Source organism: Hyla sarda, chromosome 4 (assembly GCF_029499605.1).
Source record: "Hyla sarda isolate aHylSar1 chromosome 4, aHylSar1.hap1, whole genome shotgun sequence".
NCBI classification, from domain to species: Eukaryota; Metazoa; Chordata; class Amphibia; order Anura; family Hylidae; genus Hyla; species Hyla sarda.
The window spans coordinates 300,678,493-300,699,123 of NC_079192.1; positions in this window are offsets into that span (position 1 = coordinate 300,678,493).

A 20,631-nucleotide genomic window follows, 5' to 3' on the forward strand; every position below is an offset into this window, starting at 1 on the left:
TTTCCTCAAAAAGCATCAAAGATTGTGCTATTTTACTGTAATTGTGCAAATATGTAATTTTTACTGTGATTTTACAGAATGCAGAGAAAAAAACTTGTAAAAAATGCACTAAGGATTCAACATGAGAACACAGACTTCAAGTGGTCATAAAACATCTTCATTGTGATTATAGGTCAAATTTCTTTTAACACATTTTTTCTTAAAAAAGCACTTAAGAAAACGCATTTAAACTATGCTTACTATGAACTGACCCCAACTCACTTATAATTCTATTCCATCATTTTATTTACAGGACTGTTCATAATTACAGGACATTTCTTTTGATTTTTACAGGTGGAATTCATCTTTTTAGCAAAATCTCTTCCACAACACAGACACACTATCATAATTTTTGTGTTAATTCATGCTCTAACCGCCACATATACTAATTATAAGTAACCATTTTTAGAGGATTGATAATTTCTTTCCATTTCTATTCTGTAGTGTATGCTGAATTTATTGCTGAAGTGTATTGCTCAACCATTTTATGTATTTTTTTATTGTGATTCTTACCATTGCGCTACTGTAGGGCCCTGCGGGACATGCATCCATTTTATTTATTAAATAAGCTATTAGCGTGACTGTTGTCTTTTGCTCTATCTGACACCAGACATCTACCATTTAATCTTTTTTGATATTGAGCTGAGGACTAATAACCTTTATTTACTACCAGATTTGTCAATTAGTTCTATTAAAAAATCTTAATCCTTCCAGTACTTATTAGCTGCTGAATACTACAAAGGAAATTATTTATCTTTTTGGAACACAGAGCTCTCTGCTGACATCACGAGCACAGTGCTCTCTGCTGACATCTCTGCCATTTTAAGTACTGTCCAGAGTACTAGAAAATCCCCATTAGTGTTGCTTGCGAATATTCGCAATGCAAATTTTATTCGCGAATATCGCATATTCGCGAATTCGCGAATATTCGTGAATATAGCACTATATATTCGTAATTATGAATATTGTTTTTTTTTTTTCACAGTGCACATCACAGTGATCATCCCTCTCTGCTTCCAGCTTGTGTGGTGTAAAGAAGACTCTAATACTACTGTGTGAGACTGGCATATGAATTTTCGCATATGCAAATTTTCGCATATGCAAAAAAAATGTATGCTAATTTTTGTATATGCTAATTTTCGCATATGCGAATTTTCACATATGCGAAAATAAAACGCAAATATTACGAATATGCGAATTTAGCGAATATATGACGAATATTCGAACATATATTCGCGAAATATCGAGAATTCGAATATGGCCTATGCCGCTCAACACTAATCCCCATAGCAAACATATGCTGCTTTGGACAGTTCCTAAAATGGACAGAGATGTCAGCAGAGAGCACTGTGCTCGTGATGTCAGCAGAGAGCACTGTGTTCCAAAAAGAAAATAATTTCCACTGTAGTAATCAGCAGCTAATAAGGACTGGAAGGATTAAGATTTTTTTAATATAAGTAATTTACAAATCTGTTTAACTTTCTGGCACCAGTTGATTTAAAAAAAATAAATAAAAAAATTCCACCAGAGTACCACTTTAACCTCTTAAGGACGCAGGGCGTACCTGTACACCCTGCACCCGATCCCGGTGTTTAAAACGGGGTCACGCTGTGACCCCGCATCACACCGGGTCGGTCCCGGCTGCTATTCATAACCGGGACCCTGGGCTAACAGCGTGCGGCACAAAGATCGGCTATTAACCATGGCGCTGAAAATGAAAGTAAACGCTTCCGGGCAGCTCATAAATCGCGATGTCCTGATCAGCTATGACGCGGGCGGAGGTCCCCCTACCTTGCTCCGTCGCGTCCGATCGGCGTTTGATTGCTCCAAGCCTGAGCTACAGGCTTGAGCAATCAAGCCCCTATCTCCCTGATCCATGCAAACCTATGGCTTTGCAGGGATCAGGGTAAAAGATCAGTGTGTGCAGTGTTATAGCCTCCTATGGGAACTATAACACTGCAAAAAAATAATGAACAAAAAAAGTTAACAAAAGTCATTTAACCCCTTCCCTAATAAAAGTTTTAATCACCCCCATTTTCCCATTATAAAAAATATACATATGTGGTATCGCCACGTGAATAAATGTCCGAACTATAAAAATATATCATTAATTAAACCACACGGTCAATGGCGTACGCGCAAAAAAATTCCAAAGTCCAAAATAGAGTATTTTTGGTCACTTTTAATATAATAAAAAAATTTATAAAAAGCGATCAAAAAGTCTGATCAATGCAAAAATGGCACTGAGGAAAACTTCAGAACATGGCACAAAAAATTAGCCCTAATATCGACCCGTACGCGGAAAAATAAAAAAGTTATAGGGGGCAGAATATGACAATTTTAAACGCATACATTTTCCTGCATGTAGTTATGATTTTTTTCAGAAGTACGACAAAATCAAACCTATATAAGTAGGGTATCATTTTAACCGTATGGACCTACAGAATAAAGATCAGGTGTCATTTTTACCAAAAACTGCACTGAGTAGAAACGGAAGCCACCAAAACTTACAAAATTAAAAAAGCAATTCTATTTTATCGCACAATTAATTTTTTTTCAGTTTCACCTTGGATTTTTTGGTAAAACGACTAATGTTACCACAAAGTAGAATTGGCGCAAAAAATAAGCCATCATATGGAATTTTATGTGCAAAATTGTCCTTAAGGGGTTAACTAAGGGAGTTAAGTGATGTATTTACATCCAACATGGAGCACAACCCATGCCTGCCATATCATCTAATAGAGGCATACTGGAATGTCTGCTTTATTCTCTAGTAATATTCTATCTTGTTCTATATAGGCACAACATTTTCAAAAAATCATGTAGTGCTTCTAAAACTTAAAGGGGTTCTCCGGTGCTTACACATCTTTTCCCCTATCCAAAGGATAGGGGATAAGATGCCTGATCGCGGGAGTCCCGCCACTGGGGACCCCAGGGATCTTGCACGCGGCACCCTGTTTGTAATCAGTCCCCGGAGCGTGTTCGCTCCGGGTCTGATTACCGGCGACCACCGGGCCGTGTGCAAGATCCCGGGGGTCCTTTGGATGGGGAAAATATGTGTAAGCACCGGAGAACCCCTTTAAAAGGGTTCTATCATCTTGACAACCTGTACTTGGGTTTTTAACAATTAGCTCATCATGAAGTGTGTGTCCCAGCTGCAACCCTTAGTGACCAGTTGACATTTTTGGGGAAACGTGGCAGTACATATTTAACTTTAAAGATACAACAAATGTAGATGAGGGAGCAGCACCTATCAGGATTGTCCTGGTACATGTTGCATGAAGGGCATTTGCCTATCCCACCTCCATATTTAAAGTTTAAATAAAGTGGATGCTTCTACAAGTCGTGCTGCTGTAGCCATCCGCTTCCTTTGCAGTTTTCAAGATACGTCATCAAATGGAAAAGTAAGCATTACACAGATCCATTTTATATCAGCGTGTTGTCAGTTTAAAGCAGGATCCGTCCTTTAGAGCAAGAGATGCTCTTTGTAATTTTCTTCACTCTATCAAAGAGATGAGGATCCTGCGAGAGGATATTAGCTTAAAGGGGTACTCCAGCCCCAAGACATCTCATCCCCTATCCAAAGGATAGGAGATAAGATGTCTGATCGCTGGGTCGTGCCGCTGGGAACCCCCACAATCTAGCATGCAGCACATACCTGTAAGTACTGCCGGAAGCGCTGGAGGTTCTCAGTCTTTTGCCTACCAACCATGGGGACGGATTATCGTGATGTCACGACTCCACCCCCAAGTGCCATCACACCCCACACCCTCAATGCAAAAAAAAAAAAACCTTTTCATATGTCACGCCCCCCTATGGGAGTGGGCGTGGCATAATTTTTTTTTTTAATACAAGGTAGCAAACTTGGTTGACTTTGAAGCTTAAAGAAGATAACTTATCTTCTTCTTTTATGTTTAGAACATTGAGATGATTCACAAGGCCTCCTTTGTATTAAATTCCCCACTCCAGTTGGGAGACAGCATTCAGGGAATACATGTCCACAAACTATTTCTTCTTGAGCAGAGATGTCCAAAATAAAGATGTTCTGTATCAGTTAAAAGCAACATTTAGTAAGACATGATATTACAGCCATAGAAGGCAATGTTGCTACAGTACTGTTTACGAGTACTGATTTAATTCAGTGCTTCTTTTTGAAGATATACGCTGTTACGTGACGTTCGACATCCACAATGCTACATTCTTCTCAATGACAGACATTATTTAAGCATACCAATAGAATGAAACAAAAGAAAAACATGTTGGCATATGTGTGGGTTCAGAAGAGAATGCTATATATCATTACAAATTCATAGACTCCTTTTAGCAAGACAAAGAAAGTGGGAAAAGTGGTAGAATTAGAAAAAGAGGAAAAGTGAGACTACAAGTATATCCAAAGTCAGTTACAGCTCTTAACAATTCAGATTTTATACAGTATATTGTATCCATATACAATGCAATACTTTTTTTTTACATTTTGTTATATTGCGGCCTTGTGCTAAAATAAAACTAAAAATCCCTGATCATTCTGCACTCATTACCCCATTATAACAAAGGGAAAGATAGAATTTTAGAAATCGATTTTATGGAAAAATAAATGCCTCTTTATTGAACATACACAGAAAAAATCATGACATAAAACATCATTAAAAATACCCACAACAAAGGAAAACTGAAAAGAAATGTGGTACTGTTGTGAGAACTGGTGTAGAAATCTCTTATACAGTATATGCTCACATGCAACACATAAAACAAGGGGGGAAAGAAGAAGAAAAACCACAACGATATTAGTGATGAACACATGAGCTAGAAAACATGGTCAAACAAGTCAAAATCAATACCTAAAATATTCCTGCAATGATACTCCAAGTGTTACAGTAGCTATATAAAGTACATAAAAAGAGTGGTGTAGCCAGAGGTGTAACTTGTAGCTTCTGGAGCCCAATGCAAAATCTGTAAATTGGCCCCATGTCTACCATGTGCCATTTACTGGTGTTTTCTTATGTGCACCAGGGCCCTGGTGCAACTGCTACCTCTATACCTCCTATAGTTATTCCCTGGGTGTACCATCCCAGTTACCCCCAGTCCTCCGACAAGTTTTGCCAGGCAGGCTTAGTCTAGGAGCTTGACTGTTAGTGTGTAGATCCCTGGCAAGAGTCTTAGCGGGCAGTGGGTTTGCTAAGGAATTTGGCGCCTTTTGGAAGTGTTCCCTATTCTGGTGGAGATTTGGGGGCAATTGCTTTGCAACAGGAGGGCCTGCTTGTTTTGTGACAATTGGGGGGTAGTTCAGGCCTTTAATGCTCAGATTGCTCATTCTTCTTCTGTGGTTATGCTGTTGCTGAGGTCGGTTTAGAAGGGACTCTCATTACATGCCATTACTAATTTTCCAATGACCCCTATCCCTTTTCTATTTTTCCTTATACAGAGCTTTATGAGGGCTAATTTTGTGTGTCGTGATCTGTAATTTCCATCGGTACCAATTTTGCATATGTATAACTTTTTGGTCACTTTAAATTCCATTTTTTCTGGTATGTGATAAAAAATCAGCAATTTGGGATTTTTATTAATGTTTACGCCGCTCACCGTATGGGATCATTAACATTATATTTTAAATTGGTCGCACATTTCCGCACATGGCACTACCAAATATGTTTATTTATTTATTTCTTTACATCTTTTATGTCGACATAGGGGATGGTTTATAGTAATTTAATGATTAATCTTACTGTTCAGTGTTATGCATCAGTGTTAGGCTTCTTTCACACTGCCGTTGCGCCCCATCGAGAACGGCCGTCAAACACTCTCTTATTTTTTTTTTTTAGTTTGATGGATGTCATTTTGAGGGGCGCAATGGGCAACAGTGGGTCACGATCAACCCTACTATAGTCAATGGGGTCTGTTGGGGCGCCGCTATTTTTCTGCAATAATAGTGGGAGAAAAATACTGCACAACAGTAGTGTAAAAGGGGCCTTATCTGTGATCCATTTGTATTGTCTTCCAGGAAGTTTGTATTTGTACATTGTTTAATACAATTGGGTCTGCTGTGGCCTTGGCACCATCTCCTGGAGTCATACTCTTATGAATAAGGGGTTTCAGGTGGTTAGAACCAGAATATCTAGCCTAAGAAGCCTGTACCCCTGTGGTACCATTAATGGGCTTCTCTTCAGGTCAGGTGCCACTGCACTAGCGCCATACAGGTTCAGGACATAGTTGCGCTGATAAACATAGGTGTCCTGTCACTGTTGGCTTTAAATCCCTGTTGTCCAGAGCTGAAGAAGATCCTTAGAGTGAGAAGAGTAAGAATATGAGTAAGGTCTGGGTTCTACATAATGTTTTTTTTCTTTTTAGATATCTGGTTTCTGTATCTCTTAAATAGCAATAGCTAGAGGTAGACAGCTCGCTCCCTGCCTTCAATGACTGGTCTAGCTATTGAGACACACACCTAGTGAGTTTGACAGGATGAGAAACAGACTCAGAGCACTGGCAGTCTACACCGGACGACCACTTGCAGGCATGCCCTGTGTGTCAACCAGCGGCCACAGTGGCGGACATCAGAGAAGAGAGGCATTGTTGGCCTGGGGCATAGCGAACCCTAGGCCATGCCTCTCTGACAGTTAGGGGCAAAAAAACAACAACTTTTTTTTGTTGCATTGAAGCCACCAAACATAAATACAAATGTATGCTTTTCATGTGTATGCTAACCCCTTTTACCCTGTGCCAGTAGGTTAACATGTGTTAATAAAGTAAAAGCTGCACTTTAAATGGGCTCTGTTAGATACAAAAACTTTTGATATGTTGTAAAGCATGCAAAACCAATAGATTTTGCAATTGCTTTTATTACAAATTTTTAAGTATTTCATAGTGAAAAAGCCAGTGAAACAACTGCTCCCCCTGTCTGCTTGGACATATACTAGTCCTGCTGTGACCATGCATCATCACCTACATCATGGACACACTTCCTTGATTGACAGTTGTGAGTGCAGGGCTCAATGCTGGAGGAAAAATCCTCCCACTGTCAGCTGGTGTCCCGCTACTGTCAGTGAGGACAAGCTGGGAGATGTAGTTTTGCTAATGCTAGGGGAGATGTGAGCAGACAGCCTACTGAGGGAGGGGGCGGAGATCTGCACAGTGAGGCTACGCCCCCTCCCTTTGAGAGGAATTCGGATAAAAAAAAATAAAGGTGTTTGACACATAAAAATTAGATGTACATGGTCAGGATTAGGTACTGAGGGATTTATAAAAAAAAATGTTTTTAGCTGGATCTGACGGGTTACACTTTAAGGGTACGTTCACATGTACAGGATCTGCTTCATATTTTTACTGCATATTTTGTGCAGTTGCTTATGATATCCATTAACTTTAATATATGGCAAAAATATGCAGCAGGTCCTGTTTGTGTGAAGCTACCCTTAACCCCTTCAGGACCAAGCCCATTTTGGCCTTAAGGACCAGAGCGTTTTTGCAGATCTGACCACTGTCACTTTAAACATTAATAACTCTGGAATGCTTTAAGTTATCATTCTGATTCTGAGACTGTTTTTTCGTGACATTATACTTTAAAATAGTGGTAAAATTTTATGGTAACTTGCATCCTTTCTTGGTGAAAAATCCGTAAATTTGATGAAAAAATTGAAAATTTAGCATTTTTCTAACTTTGAAGCTTTCTGCTTGTAAGGAAAATGTATATTACGAATACATTTTTTTTTTATTCACATAAACAATAAGTCTACTTTATGTTTGCATCATAAAATTGACAAGTTTTTACTTTTGGAAGACACCAGAGGGCTTCAAAGTTCAGCAGCAATTTTCCAATTTTTCACAAAATTTGTTAAACTCGATATTTTTCAGGGACCAGTTCAGTTTTGAAGTGGATTTGAAGGGTCTTCACCCCCCAAAGTATTCAAAATGACATTCAGTAAGTGTTTTAACCCTTTAGGTGTTTCACAGGAATAGCAGCAAAGTGAAGGAGAAAATTCAAAATCTTCATTTTTTACACACACATGTTCTTGTAGACCCAATTTTTTAATTTTTGCAAGTGGTAAAAGGAGAAAATTTTTACTTGTATTTGTAGCCCAATTTCTCTCGAGTAAGGACATACCTCATATGTCTATGTAAAGTGTTCGGCGGGTACAGTAGAGGGCTCAGAAGGGAAGGAGCGACAAGGGGATTTTGGAGAGTACGTTTTTCTGAAATGGTTTTTGGGGGGCATGTTGCATTTAGGAAGCCCCTATGGTGCCAGAACAGCAAAAAAAAAAAACACATGGCATACCATTTTGGAAACTAGACCCCTCGGGGAATGTAACATGGGATAAAGCGAGCCTTAATACCCCACAGGTGTTTCACGACTTTTGCAAATGTAAAAAAAAAATAATAATTTTTACCTAAAATGCTTGATTTTCTCAAAATTTTACATTTTTAATAAAAGGTAATAGCAGAAAATACCCCCCAAATTCTGAAGCCCAATTTCTCCCGATTCAGAAAACACCCCATATGGGGGTGAAAAGTGCTCTGCTGGCGCACTACAGGTCTCAGAAGAGGAGTAGTCACATTTGGCTTTTTGGAAGCAAATTTTGCTCTGGGGGCATGCCGCATTTAGGAAGCCCCTATGGTGCCAGGACAGCAAAAAAAAACCCACATGGCATACCATTTTGGAAACTAGACCCCTCGAGGAACGTAACAAGGGGTTAAGTGAACCTTTATACCCCACAGGTGTTTCACGACTTTTGCATATGTAAAAAATTTTTATTTTTTTTACCTAAAATGCTTGTTTTCCCAAAAAGCATTTTTAAAAAAGGTAAAAGCAGAAAATAGCCCCCAAAATTTGTAACACAATTTCTCCCGAGTACGGCAATACCCCATATGTGACCCTAAACTGTTGCCTTGAAATGCGACAGGGCTCCAAAATGAGAGCGCCATGCGCATTTGAGGCCTAAATTAGGGACTTGCATATGGGTGGACATAGGGGAATTCTACGCCAGTGATTCCCAAACAGGGTGCCTCCAGCTGTTGCAAAACTCCCAGCATGCCTGGACAGTCAACTGCTGTCCGACAATACTGGGAGTTGTTGTTTTGCAACAGCTGGAGGCTCCGTTTTGGAAACAGTGGCGTACCAGACGTTTGCCATTTTTATTGGGAAGGGGGGAGGGGGGGCTGTGTAGGGGTATGTGTATATGTAGTGTTTTTTACTTTTTATTTTATTTTGTGTTAGTGTAGTGTAGTGTTTTTAGGGTACAGTCGCACAGGCGGGGGTTCACAATAGTTTCTCGCTGGCAGTTTGAGCTGCGGCAAAAAATTGGCCGCAGCTCAAACTTGCAGCCCGATACTTACTGTAAACCATGTGAGTGTACCCTGTACGTACACATTGGGGGGGGGGGGGGGGGGGGGGCATCCAGCTGTTTCAAAATTACAACTCCCAGCATGCGCTGACAGACTGTACATGCTGAGAGTTTTAGTTTTGCAACAGCTGTAGGCACACTGGTTATGTATCACTGAGTTTGTGACCTAACTCAGTTTTTCACAACCAGTGTGCCTCCAGCTGTTGCAAAACTACAACTCCCAGCATGTACGGTGCATGGTGTACGGTGACTGGTAAGAGTTGTAGTTTGCAACAGCTGGAGGCACACCGGTCGTGAAACACTGAGTTAGGTGAAAAAAAACTCTGCGTTTCACAACCATTGTGCCTTCAGCTGTTGCAAAACTACAACTCTCAGCAGTCACCGACAGCCAACGGGCATGCTGGGAGTTGTAGTTATGCAACCAGCAGATGCACCACTACAACTCCCATCATGCACTTTAGCTGTTTGTGCAAGCTGGGAGTTGTAGTTATACAACAGCTGAAGGTACACTTTTCCATAGAAAAAATGTGCCTCCAGCTGTTGCAAAACTATAAGTCCCAGCATGCCCATAAGGAAATGCTGGGAGTTGTGGTTCTCTGCCTCCTGCTGTTGCATAACTACAGCTCCCAGCATGCCCTTTTTGTATGCTTGGAGCTGTTGCTAAGCAACAGCAGGAGGCTGTCACTCACCACCAACGATCCATGCTGCAGGTCAGTCCCTCACCGCCGCCGCCGCTCCTGGGGCCCCGATCCCAACATTGACGCCGGGGTCTTCTTCCCGCACCCGCTCACGTCCTTCGGAAGAGGGGCGGAGCGGGTTGCGGGAGTGACACCCGCAGCAGGCGCCCTGATTGGTCGGCCGGTAAACCTGCTGAATTGTCCAGCGATCTGCGGCCATCACCGACATGGGGGGGGGGGCATAATGAGCCCCCTGGGCGATATGCCAGGATGCCAGCTGAACGATTTCAGCAGGCATCCGGCTCTGGTCCCCAACCGGCTAGCGGTGGGGACCGGAATTCCCACGGGCGTATGGATACGCCCTCGGTCCTTAAGGACTCGGAATGCAGGGGGTATTCATACGCCCAATGTCCTGAAGAGGTTAAAGGGGTGCTCCGGTAGAAAACTTTTTTTTTTTTTTTTAATCAACTGGTGCCAGAAAGTTAAACAGATTTGTAAATTACTTCTATTAAAAACATATTAATCCTTCCAGTACTTATTAGGTGCTGAATACTACAGAGGAAAATTATTTTCTTTTTGGAACACAGAGCTCTCTGCTGACATCAAGAGCACAGTGCTCTCTGCTGACATCATGACCACAGTGCTCTCTGCTGACACCTCTGTCCATTTTAAGAACTGTCCATATTAGGAGAAAATCCCCATAACAAACATATGCTGCTCTGGACAGTTCCTGAAATGGACAAAGATGTCAGCAGAGAGCACTGGACTCGTGTTGTCAGCAGAGAGCTCTGTTCCAAAAAGAAAATAATTTCCTCTTTAGTATTCAGCAGCTAATAAGTACTGGAAGGATTAAGATTTTTTAATAGAAGTAATTTACAAATCTGTTTAACTTTCTGGCACCAGTTCATTTAAAAAAAAAAATTAAAAAAAAAAAAATAAAAAAGTTTTACATCGGAATAAAAGGTGAATAAAAGGAGGTCCCTTAGATTCTGCACCAAAATCTAGCTAGCTGCAAAATGCTTAGGGCCATATGATCCATATTTGTGTCAATAAACATTACAGTATGTAGAAATCTGATTGGTTGCTTGATCACTATGGGGGAGATTTATCAATATGGGGGAGATTTATCAAAACCTGTGCAGAGGGAAAGTGGTCCAGTTGATCGCTTCTTTTATTTTTTTATTAGGCCTCTGAAAAATAATAGAAGCAATCTGATTCCTTGCTATTGGCAATTGGTTAACTTTTTCTTTGCCAGGTTTTAATAAATGTCCTCCTTTTTTCTTTTGTTAGAAATAAATTATCATGAAATGTAACAACACAAGCTTCAAATGATGTCTCTGTTTACCTGGCAGACAGACAAATTGACAAGTAAATCCTCTCAGTATATATTATCTTCTGATGTTGTTGTCTTAGGTTTGAGCTCTGTCCTCATCCCTTTAACAGAAGGTAAGTGCAAACCAATGTAATCCAAACAAACAAGTTTGCTGGAACCTTGATGGTTGCAATCTGAAGAGAGGCGCAAAAGCTTAGTGGTTACTTTCACTCTAGCACTAGATTTACTTTATGTAAAGGTTTCATATAATACCACATTATTATAAACACTAGTCAACAGTTCAAAGCAATCTAAGTTTGTTAGTCCCTCCCTGATTTGTGTTACTTCATCCAGGACTTTTCAGTTTCAGTCCCCATATCTGATACTTCCTTTTATCAGACCCTACATTAGAGGGCTCTGAATTATGTGATTTTTCTGCCAGATTGTTGCCCAGTAGGCTACCTACTTGGTGTCACAATTAAAGCCTACCTACAAATCTCCTCCCAACAAAACTAAGGAATTGTCTGAGTTTTAGGAATCCCACTCTTAAGAACTCCACCTTACCACCTATTATACAGTCTACTGTGCCTGGCCCATTGCTTTCTGAGCTGTAATGCTTAGCTCTACTACATGGCCCCACAAAGTAGCCCCCACTTAGAGGCTTACTGTACCAGGTTATTTTACAGACCTGTATGGCAATCGATTTCAACTCTAGAGGTCTTCCTGGACTAAGGTTTCCCTTTAGCTTCCAAAATTGACTCAGTTGCAGTCTCTACCAGGTTTGGGCAGTCCACAGCTCATCCTCCACAGGTTGTCTATACCAGGCTGCCTTGTTTCACACCTCAGAAATCCCCCCTTAACCAGCTATTCACAGACTAAGGATCCACTCAGTCTATAACACTATAACACAGAAAACACTGCAGCCCTCCGCTATCATGACCAGACCAGGGTCTATGACCATACCTGTATCCTTCCTGTGGTTCACAGCCTAGGAGGCCTTAAAGGGGTACTCCACACCTAGACATCTTATCCCCTATCCCGCTGGGGACCCCCCCAATCTCAGCTGCAGCACCCCAGACATCCGGTGGCTTCGATGTGGGCCAGAGGCTCGTGACGTCACGGTCGAACCCCGCTCGTGACGTCACGGCCATGCCCCCTCAATGCAAGTCTATGGGAGGAGGCGTGACCGCGGTCACACCCCCTCCCATACACTTGCATTGAGGGGGCGTGGCCGTGACATCATGAGCGGGGCACAGCTGTGATGTCACGAGCCTCCAGCGCTGAACCTGAGGCACTAAACAACAGCCAGGTGCAGCAGGAAGATCGCGGGGGTCCCCTGCGATCAGATATCTTATCCCCTATACTTTGGATAGGGGATAAGATGTCTAGGGGCGCAGTACTCCTTTAATCTCAATTGCCAACCACCACAACCCAAAAAGGCTTAAAGGGGTACTCCGGCGCTTAGACATCTTATCCCCTATCCAAAGGATAGGGGATAAGATGCCTGATCGCGGGGGTCCCACCGCTGGGGACCCCCGTGATCTTCCACGCCGCAACCCGTTAGAATCAGTCCCCGGAGCGTAGTCCCTCCGTGTCTGATTACTGGCGATCACGGGAACGGAGCATAGTGACATCACGGCTCCACCCCCGTGTGACGTCACACTCTGCCCTCTCAATGCAAGCCTATGGGAGGGGGTGTGACAGCTGTCACGCCCCTCCAATAGACTTGCATTGAGGGGGCGGAGCGTGACTTCACACGGGGGCGGAGCCGTGATGTCACTATGCTCCGTCCTTGTGGTCGAGATGGACTCAGCCTGAGGACCTCCAGCGGTTCCGGAAGCCGCTAAAGGTGGGTGCTGCATGGTAGATTCCGGGGGTCCCCAGCAGCGGGACCCCCACGATCTGACATCTTATCCCCTATCCTTTGGATAGGGGATAAGATGTCTAGGGGCGGAGTACCCCTTTAAGGCATATATAATAAATGAGAATAAAACTCATGTACAGTGCAGCATGACATGACGTATACCTGGAGTACACATATATAAAGGCAAAGCATGCAGAATATTGTGTAATGGGACCATTTAAAGTCACATGCTCCTACTTCTTCAGAATGCACATAGTTCTGCAAGGGAAGATATACAGTTCATCCCCTTACATCCTCCTCCCCAAAACACTAGACACAATTACCTTCAATTACAGATCACATGATGACTTGTACTATAAAACTATATTGCTTACAGCAACCCACTGTGCATTGCAGCCCCCTTTGGCCATGAAAGATTTATGACAACTCATGCTCAATGAAGAGAAAGGAAGACCAGAATTTTATGGGATGTCCGTGAAACAGCATTACTGGATATAAAATACCGGTACAGGCTTCTAGATCTACTAAATCTACAAAATAAAGGTTATGGGAGTGAATACTTTTGGACACAGAAATATAAGGAATTTCTTGTTATTACAATACAAAGGCCCTCTGGGATATTATTGTTATAAAAAATCAAAAATCTGATAAATGTAAATTTGAAAGCCAATTTTATTATGATTATTTTGGGCAATATGTTATCAATAGAAGCTTCTAAACGTAAATGAGTATCTAAACTTGTTTTTTTAGGAGTATTAGTAATAGTTAGGAATTGGTTTGCTAGGAGGATTCCATCTATCAAGGTGTGGGAATCATTAGTAGAAAGAACGAATAAGTATGAGACCACTCTATTAAAAGACCAATGGGGAGGATTTAATGTGAACCAAACTGTGGGAAGGTTCTGGAGGATAAATAATAAGAAAGCGGAGTATTACTATTATATTTGATTATTATTTGCTTATTTCCTTTTCTTTTGTTCTCTGTCCTGTTGGGAAAAGGGGGGGGGGGGGGGTTATAACAAAAATTGTATTTTTAACAGGTGGGGAAAGCTTCACAAGCCCAGTGGGTCCCCATTGCTATGAGCAGCCAGGACCCATGGTTAATGGTGGGCACCGCCGATTGGGCTGATGTCCAGCACCGCTTGTGCTGCTAGCCCTTTGTACTATTCTTTGCTACACTAAATATGAAGAAATTTTGAGCAAGCTACTTATGGAGTGCCGGGATTCACTTGTTCTTTGCATATCTATATTGATCCTCGAGCACCTTATCTACTGTGCCGACCTTCTCTGTTGGACTTACTTGCCTCCTCGCTTTCCGATTGGTCCTCTGCTGCTCCCAACCAGCCATGCAGGCTGGAGCAGCAGAGCACCGATAACACTGATCAATGCTATGCTATGGCATAGCATTGAACAATGTATGCAATCTTCAGATTGCATGGTATAGCCCCCTATGGGAACTTAAAAAAAAAAAAGGGTAAAAAAAAGTTAATAAAAGTGAATTAACCCCTTCCCTAATAAAAGTTTGAATCATCCCCCATTTGCCATTTTGTAAATAAAATAATGTAATAAAAAAGAAACATAATTATATGTGGTACCACCGCGTGCATAAATGTCCAAACTATTAAAATATAAGGTTAGTTTAACCGCATGGTCGATGACATACATGTAAAAAAAAAACACCAAAGTCCAAAACTGCATTTTTGATCACTTCACATACCATAAAAAAATAAAAATAAAAAAACAGTGTTCAAAAAGTCCCATAAAAATAAAAATAGTACTGATAAAAACTACAGATCACAGCGCAAAATATGAGCCCGTATATAGTCCTATATGCGGAAAAATAAAAAGGTTATGGGGGTCAGAAGATGACAATTTTAAACATGCTAGTTTTGGTACATGTAGTTATAATTTTTTTTAAGTAGTAAAACACACTAAGAAACAGGAGGCACTAAAGTACTTTTGAGGTGGAGCGCTAAACATATCCTAAAAAAGAAAGGTCTGGGTACCCCGTAGGGTTACTTAATGAAGTATGGGATGATATATGTGTGTAAAGCACAATGTCAACAGTGTTGAAATTAAGTACTAGTAATAACCTCTCAAGGGTAGACAGTCCAGCCAATAACATATAACTACTAACAACCAGAACTGCAATCAACAGAGAAAAAGAGTCCGGAGGGATGCAACCAATTGCACAGCGTGTACCTCTTAGGGAGATAGTGCAGAGTGACCCTGTATCTTATTGATTATCATCGGAGGTAAATGAAGATACAGGGGAAATATATAGCACAGCATAATACTCCAGGTAAGTACAGTGCTCACAACAAAGCCATAACAGGGTGGTTCTACAGAGGCGATCGGGTTAAGAGACAACAGTGAAGGTGAGAGAGGCAAGACACAATGAAGGAGGCAGCTAGGTGCAGAGTTGTGAGTAATGGCGTTGGGTAAATAAGAAAATATTGGTTCTTGCCACATAAACATGCAGCAAACAATAATATAATAAAAGCTATATGTTTGCTGGACTTCAGGTTGTGTTAATCCAGTCTGCTATATATACAGTAACACTTCTGCTAGGTATGTTTCACTCCTATTGGTTAGTAAGATCCTAAATTACTTTTAGCACATCTCCAATCACCTTAACTATAATTAGATTTCCCCCATACTGTAAATTGAAAATACATATTTTTTTCAAATATGTGAGAAAAAAAATAATTTGCTTTAGGTAATTTAGAATATACTAAGGGAATAGTCTAACAGATTAAATGCACCATATTACGAAAGAGAATATATTGGTAATGCTTAAAGGGGTACTCTGGTGCTAAGACATCTTATCCCCTATCCAAAGGAAAGGGTATAAGATGCCTGATCGTGGGGGTCCCGCTGCCGGGGACCCCCGTGATCTTGCACGCAGCATCCCATGACAATCAGTCCGCGGAGCATGTTCACTCCAGGTCTGATTACTGGCGATCACGGTGCTGGAGCATTGTGACGGCCCCGCCCCCGTGTGACATCACGCTCTGCCCCCTCAATGCAAGCCTAAGCCTATGACGTCACAATGCTCCGGCCCCGTGATCGCCAGTAATCAGACCCGGAGCGAACATGGGGACTGACTGTAATGGGGTGCTGCGTGCAAGATCGCGGGGGTATCCTTTGGATAGGGGATAAGATGTCTTAGCGCCGGAGTACCCCTTTAATGTGAACGCCCTAACGCAAAGACTAAAGAGACTTTCAAAGGGCACTGCAGTCTCTTCTCGATGTAAGCATCTTGATATAAATCTGTGGATTCATCTTATCGGACCTCTATTGGAGGAGGTATAATAACATAAGAAATGTTTTACTTGCTGACATTGCGTAAAATATTTGCCTTCCATAACCATGGCTTGAGTACACACAGGCAGTTTGGCTAAAAAGTACCTACCTTCCAAACCACCTACTCAACCCGTGACCACAATGTCTCATTGCTGGTGGCTTCATATTGATGAAGTTCCTCCACAAAACTGCGAGCGTTTAGTCTGGTCTCACACCAAAAGATGTTTTTAAAGGGGTATGTCGCTGGAAACCATTTTTTTTTTTTAAATCAACTGGTGCCAGAAAGTTTACAAACAGATTTGTAAATTACTTCTATTTCAAAATCTTAACCCTTCCAGTACTTATCAGCTGCTGTATACTACAGAGGAAGTTCTTTTCTTTTTTAATTTACTTTCTGCCTGACCAGAGTGCTCTCTGCTGTCCATTTTCGGAACTGTCCAGGGTAGGAGCAAATCCCCATAGCAAACCTTTCTTGCTCTGGACAGTACCTGATATGGACAGAGGTGTCAGCAGAGAGCAGTGTGGTCAGGCAGAAAGGAAATTCAAAAAGAAAAATAATTTCCTCTGTAGTATACAGCTGCTGATAAGTACTGGAAGGATTAAGATTTTTTTTAGTATAAGTAATTTACAAATCTATGTATATACCAGTCCTCAAGAACACTAGGGATGTGTAGAATAAAGAGGAAAGAAAATAGTGGATCTAATAAGGATTTACTAATATATGTATATGTGTAAGTAAATGCAAATAAATCACCAATCACTCTGCAGGGCCCTTGCAGGAATGAATTGGTAAATAATCAATATATAAATAAAAATGCAAATGAAAATGCAGATAAAAATGCAGATAAAAATAATATAGCAGAAATGCACCAATGTCCACTACGGTGGTTAGCAACATGTCTCTTTTGGTTAGTAGTCACTCTTGGTCACAGTTAAGTCCAAGGATATCCAATTAAAAGAGTCACAGTTCAGTAATCAACTCCTGGACATGTTCTCCCTAGACCGGACGCCTCCCCGTGCCAGCCCAGGATACTTACAGCCTACCGGAGAACCATTCACCTAGGCTACGATCCAGACCGGCAATACAAACAGCTTTTATCACCTACAGGACATCGCGGTCTGCCGAAATCGCTACCTGTGAACATCATTGCTTGCCGGGATCGCTAACAGCCGAGAAGGAGGGTGAGTGGTGCTGTGCACCGATACTCTACAAACTATTACCATAATTGCTACAACTGTTGCTATTATCGCCACTATTGCTATATTTGGCTACAGTATCATAGGAGTTGATTACTGAACTGTGACTCTTTTAATTGGATATCCTTGGACTTAACTGTGACCAAGAGTGACTACTAACCAAAAAAGACACGTTGCTAACCACCGTAGTGGACATTGGTGCATTTCTGCTATATTATTTTTATCTGCATTTTTATCTGCATTTTCATTTGCATTTTTATTTATATATTGATTATTTACCAATTCATTCCTGCAAGGGCCCTGCAGAGTGATTGGTGATTTATTTGCATTTACTTACACATATACATATATTAATAAATCCTTATTAGATCCACTATTTTCTTTCCTCTTTATTCTACACATCCCTAGTGTTCTTGAGGACTGGTATATACATATATTTTCCCATTTTTTGACTAGGCCTGATTGGGTGAAGGCATCACCTTTAACCTCGAACACTCTCCTTACCTTTATCTTTAAGTGAGCTACACATCCTATTGTCCATAATTTACAAATCTGTTTAACTTTCTGGCACCAGTTGATTTAAAAGAAAATGTTTTCCAGCAGAGTACCCCCTTAATGGGTTACACGTCTCTGGTCATTAGTAAACGTCTAGAACTATGACAGTCTCTCATAGGTCTCAAGAGGGATGAGGATCTATCATATTTCATTATATTTGTACAGCCATTGAGGTGTATTTGTGAAAGTACAAACTACAACCTGCTCCTAAAAGACTGCCAGCATTGTGTCTAGCTATTAGGAGCTCTTTGTATGCATGTTACAATAATTGAATCATACAGGGACAGGGGCGATTTTACCACAGCAAACAGAATTGACAGGCCGGGCATTATCAGTCAGGATTTGTCCTCCAGAAGAACCAATTTAAACATCAATTGAGAATCCAGGCAGAAATTCTTAATTACATTTTACATACAGACCTTGCTGCCACAGTATGAGACTTCGGCTGTATTTTACTTATAGGTTTTTAAATTTTGATATTACAGATAACAGCCCACGTTTTGCATCATATTGAAATGTCCACTTGGCCTGCAGCCGGCATGACAGCTAGATGATGGCATAAGAGGGCAGTGAGGGGAGGCAACAAGGGACAGGATGACAGAAGAACAGACTGCGTCAGACTCCTATGACAGGTGCCCCTGTCATCCACAGATGGTGGGTTATTTTGTCATCTGTCTTTCTAAGGTGTAAAGGCAAAATAAGCAAAAAGCTAACAGGGATTACCCATTCATGCGATTAACACATTCTATGCCACTGATGCCACAGATTAGTTTTTAGATTTGCCAATTACAAATTTTGAAACCAAGCAAGCGTTCTAAAGTGGTGCTTAAATTCATGTCACATATGACACAATGAACAGAGCTCAGTCATTCGATGGCAGTATGATACAGGGCCAAATCCCTCCTCCATGTTTAATCATTTATATAAGCACATTGCAGGATTGTAATTAACCTCTTAAGGACGCAAGGTTTTTCAGTTTTTGCAATTTAGTTTTTTCCTTCTTACCTTTTAAAAATCATAACCCTTTCAATTTTCCACCAAAAAATCCATATTATGGCTTATTTTTTGTGTCGCCAATTCTACTTTGCAGTGACATTAGTCATTTTACCCAACAATGCACGGCGAAACGGGAAAAAAAATAATTGTGCGACAAAATCGAAGAAAAAACGCCATTTTGTAACTTTTGGGGGCTTCCGTTTCTACGCAGTGCATATTTCGGTAAAAATTACACCTTATAATTATTCTGTAGGTCCATACGGTTAAAATGATACCCTACTTATATAGGTTTGATTTTGTCGCACTTCTGGAAAAAATCATAACTACATGCAGGAAAATTTATACGTTTACAAATGTTATCTTCTGACCCCTATAACTTTTTTATTTTTAAACGTACAGGGCCATATGAGGGCTCATTTTTTTGCGCCGTGATCTGAAGTTTTTATGGGTACCATTTTTGTTTTGATCGGACTCTTTGATCACTTTTTATTCATTTTTTAATGGTATAAAAAGTGACCAAAATATGCTTTTTTGGACTTTTGGATTTTTTTACGTGTACGCCATTGACCGTGCGGTTTAATTAATGACATATTTTTATAGTTCGGACATTTACGCACGCGGCGATACCACATATGTTTATTTTTATTTTTATTTACACTGTTTTATTTTTTTTATGGGAATAGGGGGGTGATTCAAACTTTTATTAGGGAAGGGGTTAAATTACCTTTATTAACACTTTATTTTTAACTTTTTTTTTGCAGTGTTATAGGTCCCATAGGGACCTATAACTCTGCACACACTGATCTCCTATGCTGATCACTGGCGTGTATTAAGACGCCTGTGAACAGTGTTATCGGCGCTTGACTGCTCCTGCCTGGATCTCAGGCACGGAGCAGTCATTCGCTGATCGGACACCGAGGAGGCAGGTAAGGGCCCTCCCGGTGTACTGTAAGCTGTTCGGGACACCGCGATTTCACCGCGGCTGTACCGAACAGCCCCACTGAGCAGGCGGGATACTTTCACTTTCACTTCAGATGCGGCGGTCAGCTTTGATCGCCGCATCTGAAGGGTTAATAGAGGGCATCACCGCAATCGGTGATGTCCTGTATTAGCCGCGGGTCCCGACCCGATATGACGCGGGGTCACGTAAATATACGTCCTTCGTTGTTAAGGGGTTAAAGGGGTTCTCCGACCCTAAGACATCTTATCCCCTATCCAAAGAATAGGAGATAAGATGTATGATCGTGGGGGTCCCACCGCTGGGGACCCCCGCTATCTCGCATGCAGCACCCACCTCTGGCAGTTGCATGCAGCGCTGCAGCCTCGGAGTTTGCCAGGTCATGACTATGGGGCC